This window comes from Carcharodon carcharias, chromosome 34, assembly GCF_017639515.1.
Source record: "Carcharodon carcharias isolate sCarCar2 chromosome 34, sCarCar2.pri, whole genome shotgun sequence".
Taxonomy (NCBI): Eukaryota; Metazoa; Chordata; class Chondrichthyes; order Lamniformes; family Lamnidae; genus Carcharodon; species Carcharodon carcharias.
Window position 1 is genome coordinate 22,062,233 of NC_054500.1, and position 26,699 is coordinate 22,088,931.

Consider the following 26,699-nt stretch of genomic DNA (forward strand, 5'->3'; position numbering starts at 1 on the left):
CCTGTACCAATGTGCTCAACCCCATTGAGGTGCCAGTATCTGAGGTGGTGTGAGGTGATGAGCGAGGATGTGACCCAGCAGCATCTGTGGGTCCCTGCTCCTTCAATGGTAATGGTGGTCCTTCTGGATCCTCAATTGTTCTGGACGATGATCCATCTAATGGACGAAAAACAGCAGTGAGTATCCGTGAGCATTAAAGAAGTAAAGTAGCTGCTGCTGCATTCTGCACGTGGGCATGGTGCAATTCCAACACATACTCATGCAAGGACAGAGGAACAACAAACATAACCTTGCACTTCTTGCCCCAACCCTCCATTTCTGAAACCCTCTCTCCATCAAAAGTGTATCCCCTTCACTCTCACCATCCTTAAAAACCACCACATCTCCTCGACCAGCAGATCTCACCTCCTGCTCGCATGCTAACTCTAAAATGTGCTCCTTCGTTGGCGTCAGCACTGTCAGATTTGGAACTCCACCACCTGTTCGGCTGCATTAAAGTGCATTGTGCTTCCTCTTCTCCTGTGAAGACAAAAACACATTCATGGGTCCCTTTTCTATATGGCTGAGGTTTATATGCTCCTCCCCAACATTGCTGGTCCATGTGCCCAACACATTGCAGGACTTTTCTCTTCAAAGCTTGCCTGCCATCCTATCTAGTAATAAACAGCCTTACAGGGCACAGGTCTCCTTTGTGTCTGGAGCCGATTACATAATAGGAACCAGTCCCACCAAATGCTCACACATATACATTCATTCAGGATGCAAATTGGCTTCATTACTCACCCTTGCAGAGCAGAGAAGGTCATTCACCTTCTTCTAACACTGCACCCAGGTCCTACGCACGAGCCCATGGCTGCTCATTATCACCACCGCCTCTGTCCAGGCTTTCTTGGTTTGATGTGGAGGCTTCCTTGTGCCATCACCTGGCAAGCATAAGGGCTCACAAGCAGTCATCAGAGAAACAAGGGGCTGTTGTGTGCAGACATTTCCATTGCCAATTGCTTGGCTTTGTCCTCTGACGCCATGCTATAAATCCCTTCACAAGTTGGTTCTGCCTGTGCTGCAGGATAGCAAAAATTGACTTTCTTTGAAGAGGGTCCTGCCACTGCACAAAGACCCAAATTTGTTCCCTCAGTCTTCCCACTGTCCTTCCCGGTGTCCTTTTAAATCCACTGCCCACAGCTGGCTTCCTGGAGGAGAGTTTGCCCTGTTCCTGGGTCCCTCCCTCTCCCTGCCAAAACAACCCTGACAGCGCAGGCCCTTTCAGCGAGCTGTTAATTGGCCAGTTAGCAGGTGATTGCTGTCAGTTACCAGTGTTGGACAGGAATGGACTTTACATCCACTTCCGTGTCCATCGATCCAGCATGCATGCCGAGAGAAAAATTCAGACCATTAAGTGCCATATCAAATGTATGAGTTAGTGATATAACAGCAGAAGTGTTATAATCAACAGCCTGTTAATGAGAGAGGGGTTCCATTCCTCATTATTATCCAGCGTCTCCCTGTTCCACTGCAACACCTCAATGCCCGACTCACAAATAGAGAACAACCTCTTGGGCAAGGTCCTGGAGAGTTGCATGTCAACTTCTCCAGCTGAGGAGCAAGAAAATCCTGAAGTTATATAGCATATTATTAGCTCCTATATATGTCTGAAAGCTTTTCACCTGAAGTACTTTAAAAAAGTGCAGTGACTGTTGGTTGTAAACAAACATAATCCACTGTGTACAAAACAAGACCCCACAAAAAATAAAGGAATTAATGACTAGTTAATCGGTCATGTTGGTAGCAGGAGCAATGTTACCCAGGAGACAATGCTGTTGGGTCATTAACATCAACATGACAGGCATATGGGGCCTCAGTTTGATATTTCATCAAAACGCAGCACCTCCAATAGTATGGTATTCCTTCAGCAATGCACTGAAATGCCTACGAAGATTATGGGGATTTTTAAACTCTTGAAACAGACTTCGAACTCAGAGTCACAGTGGACAGGACCAGTGCGCCTCAAATCTTCATCTATGTGACTATAACAAGTGATCCTACAGACAAATGCAAAGCACGTGCAACAGTGTTGAATCATGCCCACTAAACAAACTAACTATCTCACAGTCTTCATGCATTGCATGCTTGTGATGACAGTGCTGGATTTATATGCAGAGTCTGTAAATTTAAAATAAATACTGCTTTGGGCAAGGCTCTCTTGCTGGCACATGGACTCGTAATATTACACCAAAGTAAAACAAAATGTATGGCCATCCAGCATTAGCACTGGCAACTCTGGTGTTTCTACTATAATCATATTCTCAAATACTTAATAATGCTGTTCACCCCTTATGCTATACAGAATTTGAAAGGGAAATAACTTTGAGATAAGCTTAAGAGCAGCAATTCCGTTGCTTTCTGATCAGAAATTGAAACACAGACCACAAAAGTTAGAGAAACGAGTGCAGCAACAAATGCAACAGAGTATTTAAAAACGCATCAAGGCCAAACAGGTACAGTACGGACCTGTGATTGTGATCTATATTTCTCCCATTTAGAACATCAAATAAAACTCAACATTATTTATACTGACATTATGTCATGGACACAGGTGCCAACCCCATGTGGCCCAATGCCTGCATGCTATTCCTAACAATGTTTTTTGGATAGAATGCTGCTGACTGGAGGAGCTTCATTGTACCAGCAGCATGGCTGCAAAAGTCCTCTCCTGAAATCCAGGTTAATTCTTTGAGCAATGGCCCTTGTTTTAGCAGCTCCTTACCAGAATTGATGCTGTAATGGGAATGGTCAAAATAGGGAGAGCAGCAAGGTCGAATATATTGTACAGGATGGTTCCAGTTGGCTGCTGAATTGGGCAGATAAAGGGCAGATGAAATGCCATACGGATAAATGTGAAACACTGTCTGTCACAGGAAAGAGCAATGTAAATAAACTGTTTATGTGGTCGAATTAGAAAAGGTAGAAATGAGAAAATGTCCTGGAGTAAAGGTAGACGACGTGACAAAGCAAACACAACACTCAGAGATATAATCAGATATTAGAGTGCAGGTTGCTTTTGGAGGCTATTTTGGGGCTTCAGAATGCACATGTCAGGCCTCATCTGGAATACTGCCATACCATAAGGAGCAGATACAAGCACTGGGGTGCATCCAGTCAAGTTCAACAAGGCTCATCCCAAGTGCAAAGGGGATGAAAATGAGGAAAGATTAGAGAAGTTTAAGCTCTATAATCCAGAAAAACTTGAGAGATATAAAAAATATTAAATGGTATAGCCAGGTTACATCATGAATATTACTTCATCAATTAAGCACAGCAAAACAGGGTCAAAGGAGATAAATAAATGCAAAATAGTTTGAAAACATATTAGAACTAAATTTTTCACTTAATTGTGGAATAGTACAGGCAAGAACATTAGAGACATTGAAAAGTTGCCATAATGAAAGAATTAGGAAGATGGATTCTGAGGGATCAAATTACCTTTTTTAGCTTTAGTTTTTCTTACATGTTGTCTTAGATGAGATGCAACTTCCTACAACTCAGTGGCGGCAAAGCTGGCAGTAGCATCCTCTTCAGCTTCACTCATACACCCTTCAATCCCCTACTCTCTCCACTCCACCAATGCTATTATTTGGATCTCTCATCATATATTTTTTACCTCACTATCTTTCTCCTTCTGTAAATAAGCTCTTTCATGTCTTGGAAAGAAAAGAGAAAAGAAAGATTTGCATTTATATCGCACCATCTATGTCCTCAGGATGTCCTAAACTGTTTTACAATGAAGTACCTTTGAAGTGCACTGTTGCAATGTAGGAAATGCAGCAGCCACTTAACATACAGCAAGCTCCCACAACTGCAGTAAGATAATGACCAAATAGTCTGTTTAGTAATATTGGTTGATGGACAAATATTGGCCAGCACACTGGGGAGAACTCCCCTACATAATGTCATGGAATCGTTTACACAACCTGAGAGAGCAGGCTGGGTTTCAGTTTGAAATCTCATCCAAAAGTCAGCACCTCCATTTATATTCCATTTAATATATGCCTAGATTATGTACTCAAATCTCTCAAGTGGGGCTTGAAACCATAACATTCTGATTCAGAGGTTAAAGTGCTCATTGAACCATGGCTTAAAAGTGTTGTATGTTGTGTGTTCAGTAGGTCTCACAAAGAGGTTCTGGATCTTGTATGGTTGAACATTAACTGTTTATTGATAACACATGACTATGTACAGGGTAAAGCCCAAGCTATGACCTAACTCCATGCTTGCTTCTATACAGGTCTCTGTCCATTCCACACATCTCTTGTCTCAGGTCATGTGTCTCTTTACATCACACTGTGGATGGTACTGTTTCCCACATTAACCCTTGCTATGCCAGATACCCTTATCTATAACAAGCATACAAAAAACTTAAAATTAAGGAATGCTAAAGATTGAAGAAGAGCAGGGTGGTTCACCCAACAGCCTGTCAAGATTCTTATCTCAATGAATGCCACAAACAAAAACAGATTAACCTGTCATTCATTTCATTTTTGTGGAGCTTTGCTGTTAGCAAAATGGTTGCTATATTTATCTAAAAACAAGTCACTTACAGCATAATTAATTTCATTAAAGCATTTCAGGCATCTTTAATAGACGTAGTAAACCACAATATAAATAAATGACTTCCTTCTCTTTTTCTGGCTTCATGGCTAACATTTATAATAAAAAGGCACAGTTCACTCTTTAAAAATTCAGGATTAAGCTACTCCTGTCCTGGATTATTCATATTTCATTTTGTACATAAATAGATAAAATAAGAGGTTTATAGTGATAATCTAAGTTCCAGTACAGAATGCATGCTGCAATGAATTCTAAACATGAGCCAACGTACAAATATTCCAAATTTCCCTTTTTTACTTTGTAATTTCACAGATCCTAATCCAAGTGTACGGTTTCCTGGCAGGATTAACAGGATGAAGTGTAATTTTATAGAGTTGATGTTAATTTGTGCAGCCTGCTGCTTGGTATGAATTGTGTGATTACATTTCCTGCTGTTGTATTCACCTTGCCAATTGACCTGCTTCCAAGACTCCAGCATCACATTTCTGAAATGACCCCTAAGAAGTGCACAACAGAGATTCTCAGATGAATTATTTTGCTCAGGGTTTTGCCTCCCCTTTTTGGGACATAGCAATTGCTGGGTGGAAAAAGACTACTGACCTTTGTGGTCGCGTGATACAGTGATCATGGAGTTGTTGACTGATCATGGCAATCAATCACTATTAACAAGTTCACAACAGACCCAGACATGAAGCTAGGAAAATCACAACAGTGGACAGCTTTGGCAACCATAGGTTCAAAGTCACCTTTACCCTCCCAAGCATGGTACACTTAACATACTTCATCTCTCAAAATTATTTGCATACCTGTCACAAAATATTATTTTCCAAAAGACATTGACTCTGCCAGGATTTCACTCTGTACTTTGTAAAAGTAGCCATTCTATTGGGACTATTGCTTTAAGAATGTTTTGAAATTGTTACATTCACCTGAGGGGACACAGAATGTTAGCAGAAAAGGGACACATTAAAATACAGTAAAACAATCAAGTCGGAGGGAGTGGAGCTGCATTAAGTTTCAGGGGAGTAAGGCAAGGCTGGATGGCCTCTACTTTAATGCCAGGAGTATTACAGGTAAAACGGATGAGTTAAGGGTGAGGATTGACACTTGGAATTGTGATATAGTAGCCATCACTGAGACGTGGTTGAGGGAGGGGCAGGATTGGCAGCTCAACGTTCTGGGACATAGAATCTTCAGGCGAGACAGGAGAGGGGGTAAAAGAGGAGGAGGCATTGCATTATTAGTTAAGGAGTCAGTTACTGCAGCAAGGAGAGATGATATCTTGGAGGGGGCATCGAATAAAGCTTTGTGGGTAGAGTTTAGGAATAAAAAAGGGTCAGCCACATTGTTAGGTGTTTATTATAGACCCCAGATAGTCAGCAGGAAATTGAGGAGCAAATATGTGCACAATTTGCAGAGTTGTGTAAAAACAATAACAAAAGGGAATTATATTAGGTGATTTCAACTTTGCCAACATTAATTGGGATAGACATAGGGCAGAAATTTCTGCCTGCTGGGCGGGCGGGCCTGACCCAATCTCCGGCGGGCAGTGAGCCAAACCCCGCCGGAGAAGCAGGCCCCGTCGCCATTTTACGTGGGCGGGCCAATTAAGGCCCGCCTAGCGTGACATCTGGCGGGAAGTGCTATGCGCTTCCTGTGTGGGTGGGGGGGAATTCCCCAAAAGCGAGAGTGCGCTCTTTCCCACATGTGCACGAAGGAGCGCACATCTCCCTGAGGCTAAGTGCTGCCTCAGGGAGATCGCTGACAGCTGTATAAACATTAAAAATAGAAAAAAAAATCCTTAACATGTCCCCCTCATGTGACAATGTCACATGAGATGGGACATGTTCATAAATTACACTAAAACTTTATTAAACTTTTTAAATCCCTACATGATACCTCATCCCGCCGGTGGATGAGTTTTCACGCTTTTTCTATTTCCCACTGGGGCTCCTGGCCTGCCCGCCAACCTTAAGGTTAGATAGGCAGGTCCTTTAATTGTTTCAATGATCCTGTCAATGGCCTCAATTGGCCATCGACAGGTCGGTGGGCTCGCAGCTGATTTTGCTGCAGACCCGCCTTCCTGAAAATTTAAATGGGGCAGGATGACATCGGGGGATCCGCCCAACATCATCCCGCGTCATTTTATGCATCGATGAGCAGGCCCCGCCCCCTGCTCGCCGACGGCAAAATTCAGCCCATAGTGTTAAGGGCTTGGATGGAATGGAATGCTTGAAATGTGTACAGGAGAACTTTTAGGTCAATATGCAGAGGGTCCAACAAGAGACGGCGCATTGCTGGACCTAATTCTGGGGAATGAAGCCAGGCAGGTGGCTGAGGTGGTGGTAGGGAAGCAGTTTAGTGATAGCGACCACAACATGGTACAATTTAAGCTTGTTACGGACAAAGAAATAGACAAGTTGCAAAAAAATGTTTTGGATTGGGGGAGAGTGGATTTTAGTAAAATAAGGCAGGATCTGGCCAAGGTAGACTGGGAACAGCTACTTGTGGGGAAATCTATAGAGGAGCAGTTGGGGGGGGGGGGGGGGGCGTTCAAAAAGGAAATGAGAAGGGTACAGGCTCAACATGTTCCCTCTAGGGTGATAGGAAGGAGTAACAAGTCCAGGGAACCAAGGATGACCAGAGATATTCAGGTTACAATGAGAATTAAAAAAGAGGCTTTTAGGAGGTACAAGGAAAGCAAATCAGCGAAGGCATTAGTGGAGTGAAGAAAGTACAGGGTGAAGCTTAAGAAAGCAATTAGGAGAGCAAAGAGGAGATATGAGAAAGCTCTGGCCAGTAAAAGTAGGGAAAGTCCCAAGATATTCTCTAAGTTTATCAATGGGAAGAGGATAACCAGGGAAAGAGTAGGGGCCATAAGGGACCAAGGGGGAAATCTATGGGTGAAGCCAGAGGACATCGCTGGAATGTTCAATGAATACTTCACATCCGTCTTCACCCAAGAGAATGAGGATGAAGGTATTGAACTCGGGGATAGAGACTGCAAGGTTCTTCAGCAAATTGATATAGGGAGTGACAAGGTATTGGAGGTGTTGGCAGGCTTAAAAGTGGACAAATCTCCAGGTTTGGATGATTTATGTCCCAGACTGCTGAAGGAGGCAAGCGAGGGGCTCGCAGGGGCTCTGATCCAAATTTTTAATTCCTCTCTGGCCACGGGGGAGGTGCCAGAGGACTGAAGATGAGCTAATGTGGTTCCGCTATTTAAGAAGGGTTGTAGAGATAAGCCAGGGAACTACAGGCCAGTGAGTCTCACGTCAGTGGTAGGGAAACTGTTGGAGAAAATTCTGAAGGAGGGAATCTAGCTCCACTTGGAGGGGCAAGGTTTGATCAGGGATAGTCAGCATGGCTTTGTCAGAGGGAGGTCATGCCTAACAAATTTGATTGAATTTTTTGGGGAGGTGATCAGGTGTGTAGATGAGAGTAGTGCAGTTGATGTAGTTTATATGGATTTCAGCAAAGCCTTTGACAAGGAGACTTATAAAGAAGGCAAATGCACATGGGATACAGGGTAATTTGATAAGGTGGATTCAAAATTGGTTTAGTTGCAGGAGACAGAGGATGATGACAGAAAGATGCTTTAGTGACTGGAAGCCAGTGTCCAGTGGTGTACGACAGGGATCTGTGCTCCGTCCCCTATTATTTGTCATTTATATAAATGACATAGATGACTATGTGGGGGGAGGTTGGATTAGTAAGTTTGGGGATGACACAAAGATTGGCCGGGTGGTTAACAGTAAGGTTGATTGTCTTGGGCTACAGGAAGATATAGACGGGATAGTCAAATGGGCAGATAAGTAGCAGATGGAATTTAACTCGGAAAAGTGTGAGGTGAAACACTTTGGAAGGAGTAATTTGACAAGGAAGTATTCAATGAATGGCATGACACTAGGGAGTTCTGAGGAACAAAGGGACCTTAGCATGTGTGTCCATAGATCTCTGAAGGCGGAGAGGCATGTTAGTGGGATGGTGATAAAGGCATGTGGGACACTTGCCTTTATCAATCGAAGCATAGATTACAAAAGTAGGGAGGGGATGTTGGAGTTGTATAGAACCTTGATGAAGCCACAGCTGGAGTACTGTGTGCAGTTCTGGTCGCCACATTATAGGAAGGATGTGATTGCACTGGAGGGGGTGCAGAGAAGATTCACCAGGATGTTGCCTGGGATGAAACATTTAAGTTATGAAGAGAGGTTGAATAGACTTGGGTTGTTTTCATTGGAGCAGAGAAGACTGAGGGACAACCTGATCGAGGCGTACAAGTTTATGAGGAGAAGGGACAGGGTGGATAGGGAACAGCTATTCCCCTTAGTTGAAGGGTCAGTCATGAGGGGACATAAGTTCAAGATGAGGGGCAGGAGGTTTAGGGGGGATGTGAGGAAAACCTTTTTTACCCAGAGGGTGGTGACGGTCTGGAATGCACTGCCTGGGAGGATGGTAGAGGCAGGTTGCCTCACATCCTTTAAAAAGTACCTGGATGAGCACTTGGCATGTTATAACATTCAAGGCTATGGGCCAAGTACTGGTAAATGGGATTAGGTAGGTAGGTCAGGTGTTTCTCACGTGTCGGTACAGACTCGATGGGCCGAAGGGCCTCTCCTGCACTGTGTGATTCTGTGAACTCTTGAAAAATTTATATAAAAAGAACAAAGAATAGGGGAAAAAAGAACTTTATATAGCAACCTTCATACTTTAAAGTGCTTTCCAGCCTATGAATCGCTTGTGAAGTGGACTCACAATCGATGTACCCTTTTTCTTGGAGTGTGCAAGCAATTTAAGTGCGCGGCCCTTTTAATTTTTTTGTGCAACCAGGCACCTGCTGTAATTTATAGGGAGTCTACTTGCATGTGGCCTGATAGGGGACTTTTGGGTTGATGTTCGACCACATAGCTTAGAGGGCGCATTGCTCAAAGAAGGTTCCATAAACAACAAGGGAAGAAAGATTATTGAATCTGTTTCTGGTGGTGTTGGATAAGGAACCAGTGTTTGAATTTCCCTGCCCTTTTCTAAATAATGTTGTTCAATCTTTTACAGTTACCTGAAAAGGCAGATAGGGTCTTAAATTAACTTTCATGAGAAAGAAAACACTTCTGACAGTGTAGCACTCACTAAGTTCTGCATTGTAACGTCAACCCAGGTTATATTTTTTATTATTCATTCACGGGATGCAGGCTTCGCTGGCTGGGCCAGCATTTAGTGCCCATCCCTAGTTGTCTTCAAGAAGGTGGTGGTGAGCTGCCTTTTTGAACCACTGCAGTCCATGTGGTGTAGGTACACCCACAGTGCTGTTAGGAAGGGAGTTCCAAGATTTTGACCCAGCAACAGGGAAGGAACAGCGATATATTTCCAACTCAGGATGGTGAGTAGCTTCAAGGGAACTTTCAGGTGGTGGTGTTCCCATCTATCTGCTGCCCTTGTCCTTCTAGATGGTAGTGGTCATGGATTTGGAAGGTGCTATCGAAGGAGCCTTGGTGAATTCCTGCAGTGCATCTTGTAGATGGTACACACTGCTGCTACTGTGCATTGGTGGTTGAGGGAGTAAATGTTTGTGGATGGGGTGCAAATCAAGCGGGGCTGCTTTGTCCTGGGTGGTGTCGAGCTTCTTGAGTATTGTGGGAGCTGCACTCATCCCAGCAAGTGGAGAGTGTTCCATCACACTCCTGACTTGTGTCTTGTAGATGGTGGACAGGCTTTGGGGAGTCAGGAGGCTAGTTACTCATCGCACTATTCCTAGCCTCTGACCTGCTCTTGTAGCCACAGTATTTATATGGCTGGTCCAGTTCGGTTTCTGGCCAATGGTAACCCCCCCAGGATGTTAATAGTGGGGGATTCAGTGATAGTAATGCCGTTGAACATGAAGGGGCAATGATATACTCCAATCTATTAACAAAGTGATGGAAGGCGCTGTCGACAGTGCTATCAAGTGCACTTCCACAGCAATAACCTGCTCACCGACACTCAGTTTGGGTTCCACCAGGGTTAGTCAGCCTTGGTCCAAACATGGCAGCCTAATATTTAAATAGAGATAGACTCCAGAAAAGTGAAGCACAGAGGGATGTGGGTGTTCTTGTGCATGAAATACAAAAAGTTAGCATGCAGGTTTAGCAAGTAATTAAGAAGGCAAATGGAATTTTGGCCTTTATTGCTAGACGTTTGGAGTTTAAAAATAGGGAAGTCTTGTTACAACTGCACAGGGTGTTGTTGAGGCTGCACCTGGAGTGCTGTGTACAGTCTTGGTTCCTGTATTTAAGAAAAGATATAATGGCATTGGAGCCAGTTCAAAAGAGATTCACTAGGCTGATTCCTGGATGAAGGGGTCGACTTATCAAGAATGGCTAAACAGATTTGGCCTTTATTCATTAGAGTTTAGAACAATGAGGGGTGATCTTATTGAAATGTACAAGATTCTGAGGGGTAAAAACAAAAAAACTGCGGATGCTGGAAATCCAAAACAAAAACAGAATTACCTGGAAAAACTCAGCAGGTCTGGCAGCATCGGCGGAGAAGAAAAGAGTTGACGTTTCGAGTCCTCATGAACCTTCGACAGAACTTGAGTTCGAGTCCAAGAAAGAGTTGAAATATAAGCTGGTTTAAGGTGTGTGGGGGGAGCGAAGAGAGAGAGAGAGAGAGAGAGAGAGAAGTGGAGGGGGTTGGTGTGGTTGTAGGGACAAACAAGCAGTGATAGAAGCAGATCATCAAAAGATGTCACCAACAATAGAACAAAAGAACACATAGGTGTTAAAGTTGGTGATATTATCTGAACAAATGTGCTAATTAAGAATGGATGGTAGGGCACTCAAGGTATAGCTCTAGTGGGGGTGGGGAGAGCATAAAAGATTTTAAAATATTTAAAAATAATGGAAATAGGTGGGAAAAGAAAAATCTATATAAATTATTGGAAAAAAACAAAAGGAAGGGGGAAACAGAAAGGGGGTGGGGATGGGGGAGGGAGCTCAAGACCTAAAGTTGTTGAATTCAATATTCAGTCCGGAAGGCTGTAAAGTGCCTAGTCAGAAGATGAGGTGCTGTTCCTCCAGTTTGCGTTGGGCTTCACTGAAACAATGCAGCAAGCCAAGGACAGACATGTGGGCAAGAGAGCAGGGGGGAGTGTTAAAATGGCAAGCGACAAGGAGGTTTGGGTCATTCTTGCGGACAGACCGCAGGTGTTCTGCAAAGCGGTTGCCCAGTTTACGTTTGGTCTCTCCAATGTAGAGGACACCATATTGGGAACAACGAATTCAGTAGACTAAGTTGGGGGAAATGCAAGTGAAATGCTGCTTCACTTGAAAGGAGTGTTTGGGCCCTTGGACGGTGAGGAGAGAGGAAGTGAAGGGGCAGGTGTTGCATCTTTTGCGTGGACATGGGGTGGTGCCATAGGAGGGGCTTGAGGAGTGGGGGGTGATGGAGGAGTGGACCAGGGTGTCCCGGAGGGAGCGATCCCTACGGAATGCTGATGGGGGGGGTGAAGGGAAGATGTGTTTGGTGGTGGCATCATGCTGGAGTTGGCGGAAATGGCGGAGGATGATCCTTTGAATGCGGAGGCTGGTGGGGTGATAAGTGAGGACAAGGGGGACCCTATCATGTTTCTGGGAGGGAGGAGAAGGTGTGAGGGCGGATGCGCGGGAGATGGGCCGGACATGGTTGAGGGCCCTGTCAACGACCGTGGGTGGAAAACCTCGGTTAAGGAAGAAGGAGGACATGTCAGAGGAACTGTTTTTGAAGGTAGCATCATCGGAACAGATGAGACGGGGGCGAAGGAACTGAGAGAATGGGATGGAGTCCTTACAGGAAGCGGGGTGTGGTAGTCTGTAGTCGAGGTAGCTGTGGGAGTCGGTGGGTTTGTAATGGATATTGGTGGACAGTCTATCACCAGAGATTGAGACAGAGAGGTCAAGGAAGGGGAGGGAAGTGTCAGAGATGGACCACGTGAAAATGATGGAGGGGTGGAGATTGGAAGCAAAATTAATTAATTTTTCCAAGTCCTGACGAGAGCATGAAGCAGCACCGAAGTAATCATCGATGTACCGGAGAAAGAGTTGTGGAAGGGGGCCGGAGTAGGACTGGAACAAGGAATGTTCCACATACCCCATAAAGAGACAGGCATAGCTGGGGCCCATGCGGGTACCCATAGCCACACCTTTTATTTGGAGGAAGTGAGAGGAGTTGAAGGAGAAATTGTTCAGCGTGAGAACAAGTTCAGCCAGACGGAGGAGAGTAGTGGTGGATGGGGATTGTTCGGGCCTCTGTTCGAGGAAGAAGCTAAGGGCCCTCAGACCATCCTGGTGGGGGATGGAGGTGTAGAGGGATTGGACGTCCATGGTGAAGAGGAAGCGGTTGGGGCCAGGGAACTGGAAATTGTTGATGTGACGTAAGGTGTCAGAGGAATCACGGACGTAGGTGGGAAGGGACTGGACAAGGGGAGAGAGAAGGGAGTCAAGATAACGAGAAATGAGTTCTGTGGGGCAGGAGCAAGCTGAGACGATCGGTCTACCGGGGCAGTTCTGTTTGTGGATTTTGGGTAGGAGATAGAAGCGGGCCGTCCGAGGTTGGGCGACTATCAGGTTGGAAGCTGTGGGAGGAAGATCCCCAGAGGAGATGAGGTCAGTGACAGTCCTGGAAACAATGGCTTGATGTTCAGTGGTGGGGTCATGGTCCAGGGAGAGGTAGGAGGAAGTGTCTGCGAGTTGACGCTCAGCCTCCGCGAGGTAGACGTCAGTGCTTTCACAGCCATATCTCCTTTCTCAGTGACTGTCTCCGTCTCCGACTTACCCCACGAGGATTTCAACTGAAATTCCACCCCTCATGTTTCGAACTCACCCAGGATTATAGGTATCTCCAGGACATAAAACGTTTCTCGGACTGCTGTTCCCGTCACATTCTGAAATCCACACTCAATGCCATGCGCCGCCATATGAACACACTCGACCTCTCCCTCCAGCAGCACCGCCGTACCCTTTTTCAAAGTTGCACGTGCCCCCAGTTTCATTTTAGTCTTTGGCTCATCCGACGCCTCAACAAGAAACTTTTTCTCTTTCTCTCAAGTGCTAAGGAACGTAAGCTCCAACAACTCATCGACACCAACACCCATCTAGGACCCTCCACCCCTGCCTGTCCCTCCGTCCCCACCCCATCTTCCAATCCCAACCCCAGCCGTGTATTCACTATACCCCCTGACCTTCCCCTCTCCGATGCTGAACGTTCAGTGCCTGTTTCATATCCTTACGCCCTCACCTCAATGAATTTCGGGCTTGGCATGATGCTGAACTCTTCTTCCGCCGTCTTCGTCTCCAGGCTCACTTCTTTGGGCAGGAGTCCTCTCCCGGTTCAACGGATCCTTTTACCCATCTCCAATATTCTCCCTCCACCTGGACCCCTCCCTCTGGATTCTTACCTTCTCTTGATCTTTTCATTGAGAACTGTCGGCGCGACATTAGTCGTCTCAATTTTTCTGCTCCTCTCACCCATTCTAACCTGTCTCTCTCTGAACTTACTGCACTCCATTCTCTCAGGTCCAACCCTGACATTGTCATCAAACCCGCTGACAAGGGTGGTGCTGTTGTTGTCTGGCGCACTGACCTCTACCTCGCGGAGGCTGAGCGTCAACTCGCAGACACTTCCTCCTACCTCTCCCTGGACCATGACCCCACCACTGAACATCAAGCCATTGTTTCCAGGACTGTCACTGACCTCATCTCCTCTGGGGATCTTCCTCCCACAGCTTCCAACCTGATAGTCGCCCAACCTCGGACGGCCCGCTTCTATCTCCTACCCAAAATCCACAAACAGAACTGCCCCGGTAGACCGATCATCTCAGCTTGCTCCTGCCCCACAGAGCTCATTTCTCGTTATCTTGACTCCCTTCTCTCTCCCCTTGTCCAGTCCCTTCCCACCTACGTCCGTGATTCCTCTGACACCTTACGTCACATCAACAATTTCCAGTTCCCTGGCCCCAACCGCTTCCTCTTCACCATGGACGTCCAATCCCTCTACACCTCCATCCCCCACCAGGATGGTCTGAGGGCCCTTAGCTTCTTCCTCGAACAGAGGCCCGAACAATCCCCATCCACCACTACTCTCCTCCGTCTGGCTGAACTTGTTCTCACGCTGAACAATTTCTCCTTCAACTCCTCTCACTTCCTCCAAATAAAAGGTGTGGCTATGGTATCCGCATGGGCCCCAGCTATGCCTGTCTCTTTGTGGGGTATGTGGAACATTCCTTGTTCCAGTCCTACTCCGGCCCCCTTCCACAACTCTTTCTCCGGTACATCGATGATTACTTCGGTGCTGCTTCATGCTCTCTTCGGGACTTGGAAAAATTTATTAATTTTGCTTCCAATCTTCCATCATTTTCACGTGGTCCATCTCTGACACTTCCCTTCCCTTCCTTGACCTCTCTGTCTCAATCTCTGGTGATAGACTGTCCACCAATATCCATTACAAACCCACCGACTCCCACAGCTACCTCGACTACAGACTACCACACCCCGTTTCCTGTAAGGACTCCATCCCATTCTCTCAGTTCCTTCGCCCCCGTCGCATCTGTTCCGATGATGCTACCTTCAAAAACAGTTCCTCTGACATGTCCTCCTTCTTCCTTAACCGAGGTTTTCCACCCACGGTCATTGACAGGGCCCTCAACCATGTCCGGCCCATCTCCCGCGCATCCGCCCTCACACCTTCTCCTCCCTCCCAGAAACATGATAGGGTCCCCCTTGTCCTCACTTATCACCCCACCAGCCTCCACATTCAAAGGATCATCCTCCGCCATTTCCGCCAACTCCAGCATGATGCCACCACCAAACACATCTTCCCTTCACCCCCCCTATCGGCATTCCATAGGGATCGCTCACTCCGGGACACCCTGGTCCACTCCTCCATCACCCCCCACTCCTCAACCCCCTCCTATGGCACCACCCCATGCCCACGCAAAAGATGCAACACCTGCCCCTTCACTTCCTCTCTCCTCACCGTCCAAGGGCCCAAACACTCCTTTCAAGTGAAGCAGCATTTCACTTGCATTTCCCCCAACTTAGTCTACTGCATTCGTTGTTCCCAATATGGTCTCCTCTATATTGGAGAGACCAAACGTAAACTGGGCGACCGCTTTGCAGAACACCTGCGGTCTGTCCGCAAGAATGACCCAAACCTCCCCGTCGCTTGCCATTTTAACACTCCCCCCCTGCTCTCTTGCCCACATGTTTGTCCTTGGCTTGCTGCATTGTTCCAGTGAAGCCCAACGCATAGTGGAGGAACAACACCTCATCTTCTGACTAGGCACTATACAGCCTTCCGGACTGAATATTGAATTCAACAACTTTAGGTCTTGAGCTCCCACCCCCTATGTGTTCTTTTGTTCTATTGTTGGTGATATCTTTTGATGATCTGCTTCTATCACTGCTTGTTTGTCCCTACAACCACACCAACCCCCTCCACTTCTCTCTCTCTCTCTCTCTCTTCGCTCCCACCCCCTTTCTGCTTCCCCCTTCCTTTTGTTTTTTTCCAATAAATTATATAGATTTTTCTTTTCCCACCTATTTCCATTATTTTTAAATACTTTAAAATCTTTTATGCTCTCCCCACCCCCACTAGAGCTATACCTTGAGTGCCCTACCATCCATTCTTAATTAGCACATTCGTTTAGATAATATCACCAACTTTAACACCTATGTGTTCTTTTGTTCTATTGTTGGTGATATCTTTTGATGATCTGCTTCTATCACTGCTTGTTTGTCCCTACAACCACACCAACCCCCTCCACTTCTCTCTCTCTCTCTCTCTCTTCGCTCCCCCCACACACCTTAAACCAGCTTATATTTCAACTCTTTCTTGGACTCGAACTCAAGTTCTGTCGAAGGTTCATGAGGACTCGAAACGTCAACTCTTTTCTTCTCCGCCGATGCTGCCAGACCTGCTGAGTTTTTCCAGGTAATTCTGTTTTTTGTTTAAGATTCTGTGGGGACTTGACAGGGTAGATAGGTTTTTGAAATATCGGGTGGTTGAGGGCTATGAAGAGCTGGCATGAAAAAGGAGTTGAAATCTGGGGCAGATGAGCCATGATCTTATTGAATGGCGGGGCAGGCTTGAGGGACCGAATGACATACTCCTGTTCCTATTTCTTATGTTCTCATGGACAAAAAACTGAACTCCAGGGGTGAGGTGAGAATCAATGCCTTGACATCAAGGCCGCATTTGACCAAGTGAAGCATCAAGGAGCCCTGGAAGAACTGAAATCAATGGGAATCAGGGGGAAAACTCTCCGTTCTTTGGAGTCATACCTAGAATGAAGGAAGATGGTTGTGGTTGTTGGAGGTCAATCATCTCAGCCCCGGGACATCACTGCAGGAGTTCCTCAGGGTAGTGTCCTAGGCCCAGCCATCTTCAGTTGCTTTGTCAATGACCTTCTCTCCATCATAAGGTCAGAAGTGGATATGTTTGCTGATGATTGCACATTGTTCAGATACTGAAGCAGTTCCTGTGCATGTGCAGCAAGACCTGAACAACATTCAGGCTTGCGCTGATAAGTGGCAAGTAACATTTGCGCCACACAAGTGTCAGGCAATGACTATCTTCAATAAGAGAGAATCTAACCATCGCCTCTTGACATTCAATGGTACTACCATTGCTGAATGCTCCACTGCGGGTTACCATTGACCAGAAGCTGAACTGGACCAGCCATATAAGTACCGTGGCTACAACAGCAGGTCAAAAACTGGGAATTCTGTGGGAACTCACCTCCTGACTCCCCAAAGCCTGTCCACCATCTACAAGGCACAAGTCAGGAGTGTGATGGGATACTCTCCACTTACCTGAATGAGTGCAGCTCCAACAACACTCAAGAAGCACAACACCATCCAGGACAAAGCAGTGCACATGATTGGCTCCCTCTCCACCACTGATGCACAGTAGCAGCAGTGTGTACCATCTACAAGATGCAAAGCAGCAACTCACCAAGGTTCCTTCGACAGCACCTTCCAAGCCCGCAACCTCTACCACCTAAAAGAACATGGGCAGCTGACGCATGAGAACACCACTGCCTTCAAGTTCCCCTCCAAGCCACACACCATTCTTACTTGGAACTATATTGCCGTTCCTCCACTTTCACTGGGTCAAAATCCTGGAACTCCCTCCCTAACAGCACTGTGGGTGTTCCTACAACACATGGACTGCAACGGCTCAAAAAGGCAACTCACCACAACCTTCTCAAGGGCAATTAGGGATGGGCAATAAATGCTAGTCTAACCAGTGATGCTCACATCCTACAAACGAATAAAACAAAATCTATGGAATGGGGATGAAACTCACAACCTTCTGATGAGAATGCCAACAATTCATACAAAATAACGCTTAGCATCTTATGGTATCTTTAAAATGCTGGACAATCATTGTCATTATGGAGACAAACACAATACATAATCTTATTTCCTTTGGTACTCATTAAACTTCAAAGGGGATGGAAAATATCTGGGGCACATCATGATCCCATAAACAACAAAGGGCTTAATGACTAGCTAATCTGGTGATATTTATTGATAGAGGGTTGGTCAGGACAACAAGCTGCTGCATAGGTAATCTGTGTGTTTTGATTAAAAATACATGATGATAGTAAAACCAGCTGTCTCATGAGTGCTAAAAATGCACTGAAGAAAAGATGCATTATAAGCCAGGACTAGGAGAAGGATGCTCCCACCTCAACTATGTTGCAATGTAATATGCCCCTCAGCCAGATTTGATAACCCCCAGCTACTGGGGAGAAGCAGTAAATCATGGTTCCCTTTCTTGATTTCTATCCAGTGATCCCTGCAGGAAAGTGTACGTGTATAAGCATTGGATCGGGGTGTGGGGATTGATGTGATGCCCTCTATAATCAAATAGCTCCTTAACATTCATTGCCTATTCTCACATGTGAAGCATGGCTGTTAATGTTATGTTAATTGTATTGTTAAAGTTAATGATGAACAGGTGGAGGGTATTGAGTGATTAAGTATCTTGAGCACATAAAAGGGTTTCTGCTGTGAATGGCACATGGATGAGGTGTTTGCGTTTTATCTGTGTGGAATCGATATCAAGAGATTTCGGAAGCACAATTTTTGTTCCTTGGAGCTGCTGGTGATCGTTTGTCTTGGCGCTCTGAAAAAAAAAGACTGCTGTATTATAGCCTCCTGTAGAGGCTCCCAGCATTACAGATGTCAGCCAATTTGATTCACTCCATGTGATATCAAGAAATGGCTGAGGGTACTGGATACTGCAAAGGCTATGGGCCCTGACAATATTCTGGCACTAGAAAAAAAAATTTTTTTTTAAATAAAAAGACTGCTGGAACAGTTGGTAGGTAGGTAAAAGGCAGAGATGTAGGATGCTGTATTCTGTAAATAAGCTGTATATCAGGAAAAGGATTTGTGTCTAGGCTCATATTTCATAATCTGACTTGGAAGCCAGTTAACAATGGCAACTTCTTAGCAGAAGAAGGAGGACTCCTTATAAGAACACTATCACAACAGTACAGATACCAACAGTTGGAGCGCTCCATATTGGTGATGGGGATGGTGTTTGGATCCAACCTATTTAGAGTTCATAATAGAAAGAGATTAGTTATTCCTACAATTCTGCATGCAATGCATAGGACCACTGCCCTGAATGTTTGTGGAGCCAGCCTTTGGGGATGGAATAAGGCCAAAAGTGATGTTAAAACTGAATCTGCAGCAACAGGCCTGGTTAGTTTAAGGCTGCAGGCTACATCATTGTGTTCTCTTCCTCTCTGTACAAGAAGAGGTTGTCCATGACAACCTACCATGGCAACAATCACCGGTTCCCCCACCCTAAGACATTTCAAGTTCCAGTAGGTTGTTGCAACTAAGCCTAGACTGGAAGAAACACTTGTAGCTCATGCAAAGCATAATCCAATTGAATCTTGATACAGTACATCTTTGCCAAGAAATATATCAGGATCCTGTGAAGAATTTTATGTTGCTGGTTTGAATATGACTAATTTGTACTTGCTCTAATTAAATCAATCCTTCAGCTCTGCAGGTGGCCTGGAGGATAGAAGACATCGCTCTGTGTGGTCCTAAACCTTACTAAGCAGGCCCAAATTTTGATCCTTGCTCTGTACTAATTTATATGATCTCGGTTGGGTGCTATGATTAGATGCTGCCTCCTTAATTTAAATTAGCCAGAGCTTCTGCGCCTTTTCACTTTGTAGTGATCTTTGCTGGAAAATGCATAGGCTTGAAAGTTGGGTGAGGAGAGGCTTGGGGGTATGATCCCCTCTATGGTCCTTCAAAGGGCTAAAGTTATTGGGTGTAGCAAAGCTCCAGATGTGTGGATTCTAGGCAACTGGGGGCCAATTTGAATTTTGCTTTCGATCTAACCTGTCTCTACCTGCTGAATTAGCTCTTCCTCTGTACTCATATGTATCCCAAGCAAGGAATACTGCTGCAGAGAGCTGAAGATAAAAATGGGTTCTTTATTTATTCATTCTGGGGATCTTGGTGTCATAATATAAAGTACCTTTGTTCATCACCTCAAAAGTACAGTAGAAAGATAAGTTGTTATTGAATCCATCCTATGTTGCTATAGAATCTGGTCCACGGTTTAAACAAACCACTTCTGTTCTTAATTGTTATTGTTTTCCCCTCCCTTCATCCATGGCCTCTGATTTGAAATTAGGTACAGCTCCATGTGCACTTTTCACTAACAGCTCTCCAGGAATTCACCCAGCAGCAAGAGCTTTGTGCAAAAGAAGATGAAAGTGTCAGTATCTTAAATACTGAATCATGAACAAATTTCCAATTGGCTTGTATTCCCCTAATAACGTGAGCCTCCCCAATGAGGAAAGATAGCCTATTCAGCTATAGGGGCATACCACAGCCAAGCCTGGCCTCATTTGAAATGTACATTCTTCCAGTCAAAGGAGAGGAGATTGCAGTGGGAACCCTGACTGATTTTCTTCACTCCCTGTTCTCCCCAACCCATCACCACTAAGGCCAAGAGGCTCACCGACTACTTCCTAAGCTGGGATCAATCAACTCAATACGGACTGAGTGTTGAATGAGAGACTATCTTGGTTTATAGGGTTCAACTGCTTACTGGATAAAGTCACTGTTACTGACTGACCTGCTCAGCTCCATCTGAGATTGCCACCTTTTACTAAATTACATGTCAGGTGTGGCTCAGTGGGTAACACTTCTGAGCCAGGGAGTTCAAGTCCCACCTTGAATTGAGGAAAAAATCTAGGCTGTCACTCCCAGTACAGAGCTGAGGGAGTGTGGACTGTCAGAGGCAGCCATCATTTGGATGTGATATTAAATTAAAACCCCACCTGTCTTCTCAGATGGATGTAAAAAGATCCTGTAGCACTACAGTATATGAGATTGTTTGTGGGAGCTTGCTGTGCACAAAGTGACTGCTGTGTTTATATTACAGCAGTGACTACACTTAAAGTACTCAATTGACTAAAGAACTTCAAAACATCCTTAGGCCATGAAAGGCATCATTTAAATGCAAGATTTTTTTTTAAAGATTAGGTGAAGATAGGGGATCCTGCTTGGAGTCCTGGCATCTGCCTGACTTTTGATGAAAATTTACTGAGAACTTTTAATAAAGTCTCCAATTCAAGAGATACAGAAGGAAGTGGGGAAAAAAGACAAAAGAAACTCAGCCTTTTATGTCTGGTATATAATTTTAGAAATATCTGGACAGCCCACTCAGACTTGAATTAACGATACCTTTGTGTTACAGCCAATATCAACACTTACTCTAATATTTTGTCTGCAATCACCAAGAGCAGGATCAGAGATGGTGTTTGAAGAATAAACCTCCACAGATACATTCCTGAAGTGTTTTGCTGACATTCAACTCCCATCAGTAACACCTCCGCAAATTGCCAGGGGATTACACGTTAAACTTGCATTCAGCTTCAGAGGATAAATATAAAAAACACAGAACCTACACATGTGACTTCATCACAGCTTCAACACAAAGTAAAAATAATGAATCATTTCACCAGTGATGTCTTGAATGAATATGCTTTAGCCAGACTGCACGCCCCTTTCCTAACTGTGTGATGAGATGTGAATTAAATGCGAGTGATTTTCAAATATCTAATTTATTTTGGAAACAGGAAAGACAACGTGAGCAAGGGACAGAGAAAGAAAGGATGAATTGGGTGAACAAGAGAGCAGGGAAACAACATAGGAACAGAAGATAGTAATCAAAAGGGGAGTGAAGGAGAAGAGAGGAAAGGAGACAAAGATGACAGAAAGCAAGATGGAAAAAAAAGAGGAGCAAAGAGTGGGAAGAGAAATAAAAAAAAGATGGAGAGAAGGAGCAGAAAGAAGAGATTTGAGGGGAAAAGAAGTTGAAATGGATTTAGTATGATCTACAAAATACAATTGATATATAAATCTTCCCCTATATGCTTTATAAATTCTGTAGAATTTATTTTTTTTAAAAATTCATTCAGGGGATGTGAGCATCACTGGCTAGATCAGCATTTATTACCCATCCACGAAGTGCCCCTGCTTAGAAGGCATTGAAGAGTTAACCACATTGCTGTGGGTCTGGAGTCACATGTAAGCCAGACCAGGTAAGGACAGCAGATTTTCTTCTCCAAAGGGCATTAGTGAACCAGATGGGTTTTTACAACAATGATTTCATGGTCGTCATGAGGCTTTTAATTCCAGATTTTTTATTGAATTCAAATTTCACCATCTGCCGTGGTAGGATTCAAACCCAGGTGCCGAGAGCATTACTCTGGGTCTCTGGAATACTAGTCCAGTGACAATACCACTATGCCACCACCTGCCCAATCTCTCAATTAGGTATAATTAATGGTTGTTCTATTCTTAATTGTTTGCTCATTCAAAAATATAGCAATAAAGATTAAGGAGTGCCTGAAATAGACATTATAGTATCTGAAACTAGAATTACATTACCCAGCACTGCATTCAATCTCTATCATCTTTCTCTTTCTTCCCTTGCCTACTCCTAGCAACTGCATAGGTCAAAGCTGCAAACAACACCTTAAGAACACAAAAGTTAGACTCTCACATGCAAAACAATTGAATTGGTAAAGTTCCATAAAAACACTGATTGTTGTTTCACATTTTACACAGGAGTGCTTTAACCCAACTCCAGGAGTGGACACTGGTTGTGGCTGGATTTATTGCTGAGAAGAAAGGTAGTGAGAAGGTAGAATGAGGGGAAAAGAGGAAGTCAGCAGATTTAGAGGTGTGAACCCAGGATCTGGCTTATGATACCCAACTTGAGACACTGTTAGTACAAGATACTTACAATAAGATTTTCTGTGAACTAAAAGATATCTAACACTGTGACATGTATGAGTTTTAGAAGACTAAAATGTATTTGGTAGAATGGAAAGCCAGCCAGATGCTATAGTGGAGAGGGTTGTGGTTTTCTAGTGAAGGATGAACTACCCAGACCAAATGACCTCCCTTACCTATGGTCATTGATAGATAGTGACCCATGGAGGCAATTTTAACTTAACTCAAGATGGGAAACCCGGAGAATTGAGTGGAACGTTGAGAGTAAAATTGCGTTTGGTGAGAAACAAGCATTACACTCAATCCAGTCAATTTCCTGATGTGTAGGTTAAGTTACAATTGCCCCCATATCCTATCATTTATTTTTAACTCAATTTTATAGTTTGATACCAGTCTCCCCCCTCACCTCCCTTAAAGGCACCAATATGGAGTGAGGAATGGATTGGTGGTTATTTGTCTACTAACTGCCCGTGGACTGTGCCACAGTTAAAGCTGAGTCAATCTTGCTGTCATCTAATCCATATGAGTACTTTTCATTGAGTTATCTGGATCAGCAGCAAGAGCTTTGGCTGATTTTCACCCCCTCCACATCTAGTCTGGTTCATGTATGAAGAGGTCAACTGTGACAATTCTTAGTGGCATCATAGGTGAGGTCAGCTAACTCAGCTCAGAGTAAGTATTCAACTCTGCACCTTAGCTTGTAGAGCCACTCTGGACAGTCCACTTACCAAGATGGCTACTGTGAGGAGATAGTCAGCCAGCGTTTTGATTTACAGAGAAGTGTAATTTGCTAAACAATCATTTCAGTAATAGTACGGGATTTACAGGAAATCCCCCAACATTGCATAGAAGTAGAAGGCCATTCACCCCCTCAAGACTATTCCATTATTCAATTAGATAAAGACTGAACTGTGCCTTAACTCAATTTAACTACCTTGGTTCCATATCTCATAATGTCAGCTTCACAGAATGAGCATCGGACATTGCCACCAGTATCTGGGAACAGTAATGGTCAAATGTAGCTGTGAGGTAACTGACTTGTTGATTTTTCATATCCCTGCTATGAGGCAGCGGAGGGGAATCCTTTGCCTGACACTGAGGGGGCAGCCAGGACTGAAACCCTGTGTGCAGAGAACTTCAGGCCCCAATCTTTGCCCTATCTCACTCTCTCTGGGACACATATAATGACGCGCTGCCTGCCATGTACTGAAGCTCATTTTATATAGATGCAAATCCTTCATATGTTAAATGGCTGCTGCATAAGTGGGTAAATTTTACTTCGATTTTAGTGTTATGCCTGGTGAGGCTGCGCCCCCTACTGCACGCTTAACTCGAGTATCAATCACAAAACAAACTTGCACAAAAAGGTGATAGAAGTTAGAGAAGATGACCAAAGGAATGCAAAGAAGTAAGATATTTATTGTAACTGTGGGAGGAAAGTGAGCAACTATTTACTTTAAATTTTTAGTTTCTTTCAGTGATGGTATAGCATCTCTCAACCCCATTTCTGTCTAGGCCCTCCTCTACCCTTGATATTTCCATAAGTTTTCTAAAGTCTGGTCTTCCGTCCTGTAGACAGGAATGGGGTTTCCACTTCTTCCTCAGGTTTCTACAGCAATCAACTCAGCAGTTCCCTAGCTATTTTACCATCTGCCGCTGGTATCTTCCAGGACCAGAGACGCCAGCAAACTAGGGCTTCTTGGTGCCACGCTTGGTCGACTGCTGCCTTGATGTCATCTCAACCCTGGAATTCAGCTCATCATTGTTTCAACCAAGCCTGTAATGAGGTCTGGCACTAAGTGATTTTAGTGCAACCAAAACCCAGCGAGCAGGCTATTCATGATTAAGTTCTGCTTGATAGCCCTATCGATGACACCTTCCATCACTTTAAGATTGAAAGTGGACTGATGGGATGATGGTTGGTTGGATTGGATTTGTCCTGGTTTATGTGGACAGGACACAGGTGGGCAATTTCCACTTTGTCGGGTAGATGTCATTGTTGTAGCTGTACTGGAACAGCCTGTGTATAAGCAGAGTTATTTCTGGAGCTCTGGTCTCCTGCGCTATAATCAGGATGTTAACAAGACCTGTAACCTTTTTCTGTATTCAGTGAACTCAACCATGACACATGGAATGAATCGAATCAAAGGCTTCCTGACAAATTACGAGTGTTACTTTTCACCCTAGGAGTGTATGTCTGATCCATACAATCCTTTCCTACCACCTTCAAGTTTACAAACACCGAATCAAAAATGCCAGACTTCTGTGAAGCTTAAAGATGAAGAATCTACAAGATGCTGTCCCATCTACACACCGATCAAACTTATAATCTCCTAAGGTCTTGTTACAGGATCTGTCCTAATTAAAGAGTTAATTAAGCTGTTACTGGGACCAGCTAAGGTTGAAAGTTACTGGACGCAGTTAAACATGTCTTGATATGAAGGGTAATTACCCTCAACTTACCTCCGGAATTCAGCTCGTAACAAGGTTTGTTCGAAGGCTGCCATGAGATCTGTTGCTGAATCGTTCTGACAGAACCCAAAACTGAGCATTAGTGAACAGGTTAGTTTGAGTACGTTTCACTTAACAGTACAATCGACAACTCCTTCCCTTATTTTGTTGAAAATTTGAACTACATATTTCTAACCTCTGAAAACTGATTTTCCTATAATTTATTCTAACATCTGAAAATAATACAATAAATACCTTTCACAAGCTAAATTTGCATCGAAAATGTAGTTTATGGTTGGGTGAAATATAAATTTGTACAACTTGATAACCGTAGGGTAAATTATGAACTGCACTCCTGGGACAAGCCCATGCCTATCATTCTATTCAAATTAACATTAGATATGGGTGATTCATGCTATGTGCTATTAGTGTGCACTGGGAGTACAGAGTGAATAATTCACTCCTAGATTAGATACTTAATGGCAGAAAGTTAAAGGGCAGGATTTTCCCCTCCTCGGGTGGGTGCAGCGGGCAACAGTCTGCCACCCATGATTGGGCCGCAACTGCGGTCTCAGGCTAGCTGGCCAATTAACGGGCAGCCAGCATGAATCGTGTGCTAAAACACTTAGCGTTATCTGGGTGGGAGGTGAGGAGGAGGGTGAGCGCCGAAGTCAGCGCAAGCGTGGGGGTGTGCTCACAGAAAGCTCTCTGAAGGTGCAGAGCTGCCTCAGGGAGCTGAAGATTTTTAACTTTACAAATAAAGATGGTAAAATTAAGGAAAACATGACCCCTCATGTGACTTTGTCACATGAGCAGGGATACGTTCGAAATGAGATTTAAACATTTTATTTTATTTTTAATTAACATCGGAAACCTCACACCACCCATGGATGAGGTTTCCAAAAAAATCCAAAGGCCGTTTGGCCTTTACGCCCACCTGCCAACCATAAGGTTGGGTAGGCAGGGAAAAATTCCATTGCATGAATGAATTAATGGTCTTCACAATTCTCTTAACTGTCACCGAGAATGCTGCCGAATCCAGCACGCGGCCACCGACCGAAATTTCGCATGAGTGTGCGATGACATCTGGACGCTTGTCCATGTCAGGCGTGGAGCCGCACGCCGAAGTGAAAATTCAGCCCAAGAACTTTATGCAACTACAGTTTGATGTTCAGCCAGGCTTAGCCACAGTTGCAGGATTGTGTTCAGTAGCAGACAGCATACTTTAGGAAGGACATAAAGGCTTTGAAGCAGGTACAGAAGAGATTTACTAGGATGGGTTCAGGGATGAAGGATTACATACAAATGTAGACTGGAGAAGCTGTGGTGATCCTCTTTAGAATA

At 44.5% G+C, this 26,699-nt stretch overlaps 1 long non-coding RNA gene and 1 other non-coding gene across 2 annotated transcripts in view; one reads left to right on the forward strand and one right to left on the reverse strand.

The window, feature by feature from the left end:
* Positions 1 to 26,699, reverse strand: part of LOC121272650 — a 69,386-nt gene that overhangs the window by 40,174 nt on the left and 2,513 nt on the right. The window contains exon 2 of the long non-coding RNA XR_005941897.1: positions 25,368 to 25,432. This is a non-coding gene — a long non-coding RNA (uncharacterized LOC121272650). The remainder of the gene's footprint in view (positions 1 to 25,367; positions 25,433 to 26,699) is intronic.
* Positions 18,619 to 18,753, forward strand: LOC121272740. The gene has a single exon (XR_005941903.1). It is a non-coding gene; the product is annotated as a U11 spliceosomal RNA (small nuclear RNA).